At 37.3% G+C, this 13211-nt stretch overlaps 1 protein-coding gene and 1 pseudogene across 2 annotated transcripts in view; both read left to right on the plus strand.

Moving 5' to 3' along the window:
* Nucleotides 1–13211, plus strand: part of VGLL1 (vestigial like family member 1) — a 569192-nt gene that overhangs the window by 385262 nt on the left and 170719 nt on the right. The gene's annotated exons all lie outside the window — the stretch shown is intronic.
* The window catches only part of LOC309620172 (transmembrane 9 superfamily member 2-like), a 109522-nt pseudogene that overhangs the window by 58062 nt on the left and 38249 nt on the right, over nucleotides 1–13211 (plus strand). Inside the window, exons 9-11 of the transcript XR_014249911.1 lie at nucleotides 600–727; nucleotides 2068–2187; nucleotides 2392–2449. The product of XR_014249911.1 is annotated as a transmembrane 9 superfamily member 2-like (transcript). The remainder of the gene's footprint in view (nucleotides 1–599; nucleotides 728–2067; nucleotides 2188–2391; nucleotides 2450–13211) is intronic.

A 13211-nucleotide genomic window follows, 5' to 3' on the forward strand; every position in this document is an offset into this window, starting at 1 on the left:
GGTTGAATCTTTTTTTTTTAAATTAATTAATTTACTTTTGGCTGCGTTGATCTTTGTTGCTGTGCGTGGGCTTCCTCTAGTTGTGGTGAGCGGGGGCTACTCTTTGTGGCGGTGCGCGGGCTTCTCATTACGATGGCTTCTCTTGTTGTGAAGCATGGGCTCCAGGTGCGCAGGCTTCAGTAGTTGTGGCACACGGGCTTAGTTGCTCCGCGGCATGTGGGATCTTCCCGGACCAGGGATTGAACCCGTGTCCCCTGCATTGACAGGCGGATTCTTAACCACTGCGCCACCAGGAAGTCCCTTGGTTGAATCTTTTATGTATGTTAAATCGTGTTGCTTTCTTCATGAAAATCAAGCCAGTTGTGTCCTTTATATAATTAACACACTCCCTCCAATGCAAAACTTAAAGTAAGGGAATAGCTCATTTGTATGGCAGGGTCACATACCTGCCAGAGACCTACTCTATCCAAAATGAGCCATTGGTTTCCAGCTAGTCTGTCTCTAGAGGAAAATTCATTTTTCTCTAACTTTCAGAGCTCTTGTAACTTTCTGTCCTAGTAACTCCCGTGTTTATTAAAGACTTTCTCATATGCAAGAAGATGGCCAGAAGGAGTTTGGTTGGAAGCTGGTTCATGGGGATGTATTCAGACCTCCAAGGAGTGGAATGTTGCTGTCAGTTTTCCTGGGTCAAGAACACAAGTTTTGATTATGACATTTATTACTTTATGTGAGTAATCTCAGATCAATATGTGTCTTCTTCAACATTCTTAGTGAGCTGGTAACATATGTTAAACTTTGATTCATGTGTACAAAAGAACTTTGAAAATTCTACCCTAAAGTTTAAGGAAATGTGTGTTTTATAGTACTTACATTTCTTTCTTCTCAAATTAAGGATATGAGTCTGAATATGTTCCTATATCAAGGAACTTTCATAGCATCTTCAGTTTTGAATAATTTATTGTAATGTCCAATACACTTGTTCCTTGCTTTGCAAGGTAGGTGCGTTCTTGAAAATCAGTATGTGGGTAGAATCATATTTTAAGTGAACTCAGGGAGTTATAATTCAAAGACTAGCATTTTGAAATGCTATGGCAAGCCTGAGTGCTGGTCTTTAAATGTATAAGCGCAATGGCATCGTTAGTAGGCTTACAGTGGCTGATGAACTCTGGCTGCCTTCATTTATCAACTAAAAATGGAGTTTGTCAGTTTTTGATAACCAGAGTGCTGATTTTCACAAACAAAGCTGCTGTAAATAAATGGCTTATTAGATGTTTCAGATGTCAGTGATAATTTCAAAATTTAGCTCTTAAGGTTATATTTTCCTGAGACCAAGTCTCACTGTGATTTTTTCCCCCTTACCTTGAATAAAAGGAAACAGAAGGAAATTTTTGTGGGAAAAATGATTTGCTGTTTATGCAGTGACTACTGGAGTAGGGAAGGGGAAGATCTTTTGTTTAATTTTGATTTAAACAGTGAGATTAAAGGCTAAATTGAAAACATATCATTTGCCTTGTATGGAAAATCAGACTTTTGCATTAAGAAAAAAATGTCAAAAAAATTAGCTAAGGGCTTCCCTGATGGCGCAGTGGTTGAGGGTCTGCCTGCCGATGCAGGGGACGCGGGTTCGAGCCCTGGTCTGGGAGGATCCCACATGCCGCGGAGCGACTCGGCCCGTGAGCCACAATTACTGAGCCTGCGCGTCTGGAGCCTGTGCTCCGCAACAAGAGAGGCCGCGATGGTGGGAGGCCCGCGCACCGCGATGAGGAGTGGCCCCCGCTTGCCACAACTAGAGAGGGCCCTCGCACAGAAACGAAGACCCAACACAGCCATACATACATACATACATACATAAATAAAAAGAATGTAAGCAGACAAGAATAGCATTAAAAAAATAAAAAAAATTAAAAAAAAAATTAAAAAAAAATTAGCTAAGAGAATAACATCAAAGAATTTCCTTGTATGCTGTTTCATAAAAATATCTTCATAAGGTTGTCTTTATTATAAAGTCCTATGTGCTTTTGAGGCCATTACTGTCACTGGTTTGATATTTCTCTTTTGTGCCTTTAGTTCTGGCCTGTCTTGGTTTCCTTTCCCCTGCCAATCAAGGTGCTTTAATGACCAGTGCTATTCTGCTATGGGTCCTTCTGGGAACCTCTGCTGGATACGTATCTGCTAAGATGTATATGAGTAAGCATTGCAACTGTTATTATTCCAGTAAGTTGGTGTGTTAAATGTAGAAATTAAAAAGCTGTAAAATTCAAAATTCAAAAATTGCATGGGGAATTTTAGCTGACCTAGCAAAATGTAGTTGTGTGTTAGTTACTATAAAGTATTTGTAAAGTGGACTAAATCCAGTTGCTCCAGTAACTCTTCTGTCCTTTACTTCCTCAGCATTTAGAGGTGTTAAGTGGAAGACAAATTTTCTGCTGACGGCACTACTGTGTCCTGGGTTAATATCTCACGTTCTCTTTTCTCTATGCCATTATACTCTTTCTTATACTTTTTTTTAAAATAAATTTATTTATTTATTTATTTATTTATTTATTTATTTATTTTTGGCTGAGTTGGGTCTTTGTTGCTGCGCACGGGCTTTCTCTAGTTGCGGTGAGTGGGAGCTACTCTTTGTTGCGGTGCATGGGCTTCTCATTGCAGTGGCTTCTCTTGTTGCGGAGCGTGGGCTCTATGCGTGTGGGCTTCAGTAGTTGTGGCACGCGGGCTTCAGTAGTTGTGGCTCGCGGGCTCTAGAGTGCAGGCTCAGTACTTGTGGTGCACAGGCTTAGTTGCTCAATGGCATGTGGGATCTTCCTGGACCAGGGCTCGAACCCGTGTCCCCTCCATTGGCAGGCAGATTCTTAACCACTGTGCCACCAGGAAAACCCCTTTCTTATACTTTATCTTGGAAAAATCATTTTACACGATAATGAAGAGTAGAAAGGAGTTGAGTGACCACTGTGTTTTCTGTGGCTGCAGCATTCTTTTTCTGGTGTATCTGCGTTCTTTTCATCTTTTTGTACATCTTAACCCCTAGTACAAAGAGATTGCGATGGTGCTGCGGTATTCCATTTTGATCTTTGTTTTTGAAGCAGGTTTCATAAATGCTCATCTCAGTTATGCATCTTGCCTTATATATCACGTTAGAGTGACAATTTATACACCACATTGTGTTATTCTCCTCGTCCTTGCCTTCAGTGATTATTTCTTCATGTCTCACCTAGATACTGCAGTGTCATTAGTGACTACAGTCCCCAGGCACAGTCATGGTCAGAGTGGGAGTCGGGGTGGTGCTGCACAGTGGCCATAATGGGAGTTCATCCAGTCCCCTAATTATAGAGATGTGGAATCAACGTGTTCAAGGTCACACAAGAAGTCAGTCATGAAGCCCAGGCTGTATATAACCAAACGCACCCCTTACATCCCGTCCAGTGCTCTTCCCATAATACCTCACTGATAAGGTGCTGACTTGCTTAGGGTTTTATCTCCAAATTCTTTAATACGTTTTGTCTTAGTCAGCTTGGGCTGCCATAACAAAATACCATAGTCTGAGTGGCTTAAACAACAGACATTTATTTTCTCACGGTTCTGGAGACTGGGAAGCCCAAGATCAGGGCATCAACAGGGTTGGGTCCTGGTAAGCGCTCTCTTCCTGGTTGCTGCTAGCTGCCTTCTTGCTGTGTCCTCACATGGCAAAGGAAAAGAGAGAGAGAGAGCGAACTCTTTGGTGTCTCTCCTTATAAGGGCACTGATGCCATCATGAAGACCGCACCCTCATGACCTCATCTAAACCTTATCCCTCCCTAAAGGCCCCATTTCCAAATACCGTCACATTAGGGATTCGGGTTTCAACATATGAATTTTGGGGGACACAATTCAGTCCCTAACAAGTTTCATTAAAGAAAATTCTTTCCTTGATATGTTCTGAAGGACAAGTTTTTTTTTTTTTTAAGGAAAAAGTAGTGGATTATATCTTAACTGTTATGTGGTACTTTAATTTTCTTTTGTTGTAAAATTCCCATGTCCTTGATGCTAGAGTGTGTCACAATAGTGGAAGTCCTATAATGAAACTTATACATAGTAAATTCAGTTATATTATGTACTAATTAGTGACAAAATGAGAGCAAATGCTCTGTGACTGAGTATAATGCCATAAACAATTCAATGCAGTGATAGATGATATATTCAGTAGACTCATAATCTTTTATCTACATGTGGCTTGTTTTCTCCTAAACTCCAGGGGAAAAGGTAATATCATTGAAAAGATTGAACATTATAAGTTTGCACATCAAATACATGTACCGCAGTTTTTGACTTATTTAAAATAAGGACAATGCACTCCCCTCCCCCTTACCACCTTGAATAGAGCCATCTGCTTTTTCTATAACTCTTTTCAAGGGAACTAGAATGGGTGGTCTTTCCTGAGGTGAATGCTTTAATATATTTATGTAAGAAAGCAATGTCCTTGACAATATTTCAGATATTTGTTGCTTCAAGTTCAAGACTCAGATGAATCTGAAATTGAATAACTTTGGCAACAAAGTGCCATTGTGCTAAAGTCATTATACTGGATTGTCATGCAAGGGATATTGCAAGCAAGAACTAGTCAATAAACCATGTACTATTCTCTTCATTATTTACTCATTCAACATATTTATTGTGTTTTTAAAAAATTTTGTCTTGTTTTTGTTTTTTACTATATTTAATGCATTATGCTAGGCACTGTAGAGGAAATAAATGTAAATCTCCACTGAAACTGCCTTCGTGGCTTCAGATGAATAATAATGGCCCATTTTTCATCAGACAGATGTTCCATCTTATTGTAAAAAGAAGTTACGTCATTGAAATAGAAAATGTAAAAGACTTAGAATATGCTGTGTCACTAAGCTTGATTAGCTAAATTGAACAATTAATGTCTGAAAAGCATTAGCATTTGCAATGCACTATGAGCTGTTTTTATCATGTTTTCTATGGGATCAATTTTGAAGAATGTTTTACACAGAAAAATTTAAAAATTAAAGTAGGAATCCGTAATAACATGGCTCAGTGTTACGTGGGCTATGAAATGATGCAGTGGCAAACCACTTTTGTGAAAATAAAAATTTTTTTTAATTTGAAAAGCAACTGTTAACAGTGGTTGTCTCCTGGGTGGCTGGGGGACAAGAGTGAGAAGGAGACTATTTATTTCATACTTATTTTTCACTGTTTCTCTGTTTCTTTTTACTTTTCACATTGTGTACCATATGCATGCATTACCTATTTTTAAATAATTTCATTATAAACAACAATAACAACAACTCATAACCATATTTTGAAGTGGAGAGGTAGCATTAGAGGCTACCGGCATAGGCTTTAGAGTCAGACACACACACACACACACACACGCACCCTATGCTCTATACACATAGGGGTCCATTTCCCAATTCTGCCCCTTTCTAATTAATGAGGCCTTGAGTAGGTTGTGAATAATGCTGCAATGAACATGGGAGTGCAGCTATCCCTTTGAGATCCTGTTTTCATTTCCTTTATATGTATACCCAGAAGTGGGATGGCTGGATCATATGGTAATTCTATTTAAAAAATTTTGGGGAACCTCCATACTGTTTTCCTTGGTGCCTGTACCAATTTAGATTCCCACCAAGGGTGCACGAGGGTTCCTTTTTCTCCACATCCTCGCCAACACTTCTTATCTCTTGTCTTTTTGATGATAGCCATTCTGACAGGTGTGAGGTGATATATCACTGTGGTTTTGATTTGCATTTCCCTGATGATTAGTGATGTTGAGCGTCTTTTCATGTGTCTGTTGGCCATCTGTATGTCTTCTTTGGAAAAGTGTGTATTCAGGTCTCCTCTGCCCATTTGTCAGTCAGATTGTTTTTTTGCTATTGAGTTGTGTGAGTTCTTTATATACTTTGGATATTAACTCCTTATCACATATATGATTTGCAAATATTTTCTCACATTCTGTAAGTGATTGTTTCTTTTGCTGTGCAGAAGGTTTTTAGTTAGATGTAGTTCTGCTTCTTAAGTTTTGCTTTTGTTGCTTGTGCTTTTGGTGTCATATCCAAAAAATTGTTGTGAAGACCAATGTCAAGGAGTTTTGACCCTATGTTTTCTTCTAGGAGTTTATGGTTTCAGGTCTTATGTTTAAGTCTTTAATCCATTTTGAGTTAATTTTTGTGAGTGGTATAAGATAGGGATCCAATTTTATTCTTCTGAATGTGGTTATTCAGTTTCTCAACATCACTTATCGATTTCTTGGCTCCCTTGTCAAATACTAGTTGACAATATATGCAGGGATTTATTTCTGGGCTCTTGGTCCTGTTCTATTAGTTTGTGTGTCTATTTTTATATCAGTACCATACTATTTTGATTACCATAGCTTTGTAGTATAGTTTGAAATCAGGAAATGTGATGCCTCCAGTTTTCTTCTTCTTTCTCAAGATTGCTTTGGCTATTCGGGGTCTTTTGTAGTTCCATACAAATTTTACAGTTGCTCTTTCTATCTCTGTGAAAAATGCCATTGGAATTTTTCAGCTGCTAATCTACTAATCTAATTTCTGTCTCTATGGACTTGCCTCTTCTGGACATTTCATATAAATGGAATCATAAAAAGTGTGGCCTCTTGTGTCTGACTTCTTTCACTTAGCATAATGTTTTCAGAGTTCATCCATGTTATAGCATGTATCACTACTTCATTCCTTTTATGATTGAACAATATTCCATTGTATCAATATAACACTTTTTGTTTACCCATTCATAAGTTGATGGTCATTTGGGCTGTTTTCACCTTTTGGATAATATGAATAGTGTTGCTATGAACATTTGTATGTGATGTTTTGAGTGAAAATATGCTTCCAATTCTACTGGGTAGATACTGGGTATATACCTGGGAGTAGAATTACTGGGTCATATGGTCACTATGCTTACTATTTTGAGAGACCGCCAGCCTATTTTCAAAAGTTGTTATACCATTTTACATTCCCACCAGCAATGTATGAGGGTTCCAATTTCTCTACACCCTCGTCAACACTTGTTACTGTTTTTGCTTATAGCCATCCTAATTGTTATGAAGTGATCTTTCATTGTAGTTTTAATTTACATTTTTTGATGACTAATGATATTAAGCATCTTTTCATGTGCTTATTTGTCATTTGCATATCTTCTTTAGAAATATGTCTATTCAAATCCTTTGCCCATTTTTAAATTGGATTATTTTTCTTTTTATTGTTGGATTGTAAGAGTTCTGTATATATTTTGGTTACTAGATGCTTATCAGGTGTATGATTTGTAAATATTTTCTTCCATTCTGTGAATTGTCATCTCAATTTCTTGATAGTGTTCTTTGAAGTGCAAAACTTTAAAATTTTGATGACATTCACTTTATTTACTTTTTCTTTGGTTGCTTGTGCTTTAGGTGTCATATTTAAGAAGCCTAATCTAAGGTCATTAAAATTTATGCTTATGTTTTCTTATAAAAGTCTTCTAGTTTTACATCTTAAATATAGGTCTTTGATCCATTTTGAGTTAATTTTTATATATGTGTGAGGTAGGGATCTAACTTCATTCTTTTGTACATGGATATCCAGTTGTCCTGACATTATTTGTTGAAAAGACTCTTTTGCTCCAATTGATTTGTCTTGATTCCCTTATTGAAAATGAAGTGTCCATAAATCTGTGGGTTTATTTCTGAACTTTCACTCCTATTCCATTAGTCTATATGTCTATCCTTAGACCAGTACCCATAGTCTTTTTTTCTTTTTTTATAAATTTGTTGCTCCTTTTTGTGTACTTGTAATCTCTGAGATTATCTCTACTCTATTTATTTATTTATTTATTTATTTTTGGCTGTGTTGGGTCTTAGTTGCGGCACACGGGGTCTTTTGTTGTGGCATGCAGGCTCTTCATTGTGGCTCATGGGCTTCTCTCTAGTTGTGACACGTGGGCTCCAGAGCACGTGGGCTCTGTAGTTGTGGCACGTGGGCTCAGTAGTTGTGGTGCATGGGCATAGATCCCGCGGCATGTGGGATCTTAGTCCCCTGACCAGCAATCGAACCTGCGTCCCCTGCATTGGAAGGTGGATTTTTAATCACTGGACCACCAGGGAATCCCACCCATAGTCTTGATTTTAGTCTGTAGCTTTTAATAAATTTTGAAATTAGGAAGTGGGAGTCCTCCAGCTTTGTTCTTTTTCAAGATTATTTTGGCTATTCTGGAACTTTGCATTTCCATATGAGTTTTATGAAGTGCTTTTCAATTTCTTCAAAAAGCTGACTGGGATTTTGATAAGATTGCATGGAATCTGTAGATCAATTTGGGGGATATTGCCATCTTAACAATATTAAGTCTTCCAATTCATGAATACAGGATGTCTTTCCATTTATTTGGTCTTCTGTAATTCCTTTCAATTACATTATACTTTGTGTGATTTCAGATCTGTTAAATTTATTGAGACTTGTGTTATGGCCTAACATATGGTCTATCCTGGAGAACGTTCCATGTACACTTGAGAAGAATGTGTATTCTGCTGTCAATGGGTGGAGTGTTCTATAGATGTCTGTTACGTCTAGGAGGTTTACAGTGTTGTTAAAGTCTTTCATTTTCTTGTTGATCTTCTATTTGTTCTATCCATTATTGAAAGTGTTTATTCAAGTCTCTAACTATCATTGTTGAATTGTCTGTTTCTTCCTTCAGTTCTGTCAGCTTTTGCTTCATATATTTTTGGGGCTCTGCTGTTAAGTACATATATGTTTATAATTGTTATATATTCTTGATAGATTGATACTTTTATTGTTATAAAAGTCCTTCTTTACCTCTCATAATGCTTTTTGTCTTAAAGTCTATTTTGTCTGTTAGAAGTATAGCCACTCTAGCTCTCTTTTGGTTACTGTTTGCATGATATATCTGTATACAGTTGACCCTAGAACAACATGGGGGCTAGGGGCCCTGACTGCCTACACAGTCGAAAATCTGTGTGTAACTTTAGAGTCAGCCCTCTCTATCCACGATTCTGCATCCACGGATTCAACCAATAGCAGATTGTGTAGCACTGTAGCATGTATTTATTGGGAAAAAATCCATGTATGAGTGGACCCGTGCAGTTCAAACCCATTTTGTTCAAGTGTCAACTGTATGTAAAATCCTTTTACTTTCAATCTGTTTGTGTCTCTGAATCAAAATTGTGTCTCTTGTAGACATCATATATTTATTTGGATCATTTTTTTGGGGGTCCCTTTTGCCAACCTGTGCCTTTTAAATGGAATATTTCATCCATGTACATTTAATGAAATTATTGATAAGGTAGGATTTATATCTGATATATTGCTATTTTCTTTCTATAAATTTTAGGTCTTTTTTGTCCCTTCATTACTGCCCTCTATTGTGTTAAATAGATATTTTTAGTGTACTATTTTTATTCCCTTGTCCTTTCTTTTACTATTATTTTGAGTTTGTTCTTAGTGGTTATGTTATGGATTACAATTAATGTCTCAATTTATAGCAATCTAGTTCAGATTAGTACCAACTTAATTTTAATATTATTAAAAATATATGCTCGTATATAGCTCCTTTCCCTCCTCCCTCCTTTGTGCTGTTATTGTCATACAAATTCATCTTAATGCTTTGTATGCTCATCAACACAGATTTATAATTACTGCATTATGCAGCTGTCTTTTAAATTTGATAGGCAAAAAAGAAGTTTTAAATAATATTTACTAATATTATTTACTAATATTATTACCTTTCTAATCTTAGGCTTCTTCATCTGCAGTATGGAAATAGTAGTATTATCTACTTCATATGGTTGTTATGAGGATTAAATGGGATAATGTATTAAAGCATTTGGAACAGTGCCTAGCACATAATAAGTGCTTAATAAATGGTAGCTGTGGTTATTAGCTACTGTCTTCTTCTATTATCATGCCTTTGTTCAAGCTATTCCATCTATTTGTAATCCCTTCATTCCAATTTTCCAATGCCAAATTTCTGTTCATTCTTTAATTTCTAGCTCAAATACTACCACTTTCATGTTTTGAAATTGTACAATGTCTATTACCATTATTACAACACTTACCACAGTATTCCTTAGATTGGAGTTATTTGTGATATGTCTTATCTCTCATTTTACATTCCAAGACTCATGAGAGTGAGTACTATGTCTTATTCATTTCTGTATCTTTCACAGTGTGTAGTCCAGTGCCTTATATGAAGTATGAGTGCCTTATAGAGAGTAAGTGCTCAGTAAATGACTGAATCATGAATAATTTAAAATGCAAGACAGATTCAGTTTCCTAGTTCTGTTAGTAGAACTGAATGCAGTTTAAAAGCAATAAACCAGGCATGATACAAAGAACATGTTTCCCTCAAGAGGTTTAGGGGCTCTCTTAGATACATGAGAGAGAGAATCATAAGGTACTGGGATTCTTATTTCTTAGAATGTGGTAGGTTACCAGAGAATTTCAGTGCCTCGTGGTATATACATGGACAATGTAAAAATGGATTTGATATTGAGCTGCATGAGTTGCTTGTATGTTTTGGAGATTAATCCTTTGTCAGTTGCTTCATTTGCAAATATTTTCTCCCATTCTGAAGGTTGTCTTTTTGTCTTGTTTATGGTTTCCTTTGCTGTGCAAAAGTTTTTAAGTTTCATTAGGTCCCATTTGTTTATTTTTGTTTTTATTTCCATTTCTGTAGGAGGTGGGTCAAAAAGGATCTTGCTGTGATTTATGTCAGAGAGTGTTCTGCCTATGTTTTCCTCTAAGAGTTTGATGGTGTCTGGCCTTACATTTAGGTCTTTAATCCATTTTGAGTTTATTTTTGTGTATGGTGTTAGAGAATGTTCTAATTTCATTCTTCTACATGTAGCTGTCCAGTTTTCCCAGCACCACTTATTGAAGAGGCTGTCTTTTCTCCACTGTATATTCTTGCCTCCTTTATCAAAGATAAGGTGACCATATGTGCCTGGGTTTACCTCTGGGCTTTCTATCCTGTTCCATTGAACTATATTTCTGTTTTTGTGCCAGTACCATACTGTCTTGATTACTGTAGCTTTGTAGTATAGTCTGAAGTCTGGGAGCCTGATTCCTCCAGCTCCATTTTTCTTTCTCAAGATTGCTTTGGCTATTCGGGGTCTTTTGTGTTTCCATACAAATTGTGAAATCTTTTGTTCTACTTCTGTGACAAATGCCATTGGTAGTTTGATAGGGATTGCATTGAATCTGTAGATTGCTTTGGGTAGTAGAGTCATTTTCACAATGTTGAGTCTTCCAATCCAAGAACATGGTATATCTCTCCATCTATTTGTATCATCTTTAATTTCTTTCATCAGTGTCTTATAATTTTCTGCATAGAGGTCTTTTGTCTCCTTAGGTAGGTTTATTCCTAGATATTTTATTCTTTTTGTTGCAATGGTAAATGGAAGTGTTTTCTTAATTTCACTTTCAGATTTTTCATCATTAGTGTATAGGAATGCAAGAGATTTCTGAGCATTAATTTTGTATCCTGCTACTTTACCAAATTCATTGATTAGCTCTAGTAGGTTTCTGGTAGCATCTTTAGGATTCTCTATGTATAGTATCATGTCATCTGCAAACAGTGACAGCTTTACTTCTTCTTTTCCAATTTGGATTCCTTTTATTTCTTTTTCTTCTCTGATTGCTGTGGCTAAAACTTCCAAAACTATGTTGAATAATAGTGGTGAGAGTGGGCAACCTTGTCTTGTTCCTGAACCCAATCCAAAAATGAGCAGAAGACCTAAATAGACATTTCTCCAAAGAAGGTATACAGATTGCCAACAAACACATGGAAGAATGCTCAACGTCATTAATCATCAGAGAAATGCAAATCAAAACTACAATGAGATATCATCTCACACCGGTCAGAATGGCCATTATCAAAAAATCTACAAACAATAAATGCTGGAGAGGGTGTGGAGAAAAGGGAACCCTCTTGCACTGTTGGTGGGAATGTAAATTGATACAGCCACTATGGAGAAGAGTATGGAGGTTCCTTAAAAAACTAAAAATAGAACTACTATACGACCCAGCAATCCCACTCCTGGGCATATACCCTGAGAAAACCATAATTCAAAAAGAGTCATGTACCACAATGTTCATTGCAGCTCTATTTACAATAGCCAGGACATGGAAGCAACCTAAGTGTCCATCAACAGATGAATGGATAAAGAAGATGTGGCACATATATACAATGCAATATTACTCAGCCATAAAAAGGAACGAAATGGAGGTATTTGTAGTGAGGTGGATGGACCTAGAGACTGTCATACAGAGTGAAGTAAGTCAGAAAGAGAAAAAGAAATACCATATGCTAACACATATATATGGAATCTAAAAAAAAGAAAAAAAATGGTCAGAAGAACCTAGGGGCAAGACGGGAATAAAGATGCAGGCCTACTAGAGAATGGACTTGAGGATATGGGGAGGGGGAGGGGTAAGCTAGCACAAAATGAGAGAGTGGCATGGACATATATACACTTAAACGTAAAATAGATAGCTAGTGGGAAGCAGCCGCATAGCACAGGGAGATCAGCTTGGTGCTTTGTGACCACCTAGAGGGGTGGGATAAGGAGGGTGGGAGGGAGGGAGATGCAAGAGGGAAGAGATATGGGGACATATGTATATATATAACTGATTCACTTTGTTATAAAGCAGAAACTAACACACCATTATAAAGCAATTATACTCCAATAAAGATGTTAAAAAAAATGGATTTGAATTTAAATGGAGAAGCAGTTAAACTAATGAACATATGCTTCCTAAGAGAAATTGAAGAAAGTAAAATTATTTATTTATTTTTTAAAATAAATTTATTTATATATTTTTGGCTGCGTTTGGTCTTTGTTGCTGCACGTGGGCTTTCTCTCTAGTTGTGGTGAGTGGGGACTACTCTTTGTTGCGGTGCACGGGCTTCTCATTGCGGTGGCTTCTCTTGTTGCAGAGCACGGGCTCTAGGCGTGCAGGCTTCAGTAGTTGTGGCATGCAGACTCAGTAGTTGTGGCTCGTGTGCTCTAGAGCACAGGCTCAGTAGTTGTGGCGCATGGGCTTAGTTGCTCCGCGGCATGTGGGATCTTCCTGGAGCAGGGTTCGAACCCATGTCCTCTGTATTGGCAGGTGGATTCTTAACCACTGTGCCACCAGGGAAGTCCCTAAAATTATTAAATGATGTCCTTTTCCTGCATGTAACCCCTAAAGCAGTAGGTAGAA

Source organism: Balaenoptera borealis (genome assembly GCF_965194805.1).
Source record: "Balaenoptera borealis genome assembly, chromosome: X".
Lineage (NCBI taxonomy): Eukaryota > Metazoa > Chordata > Mammalia > Artiodactyla > Balaenopteridae > Balaenoptera > Balaenoptera borealis.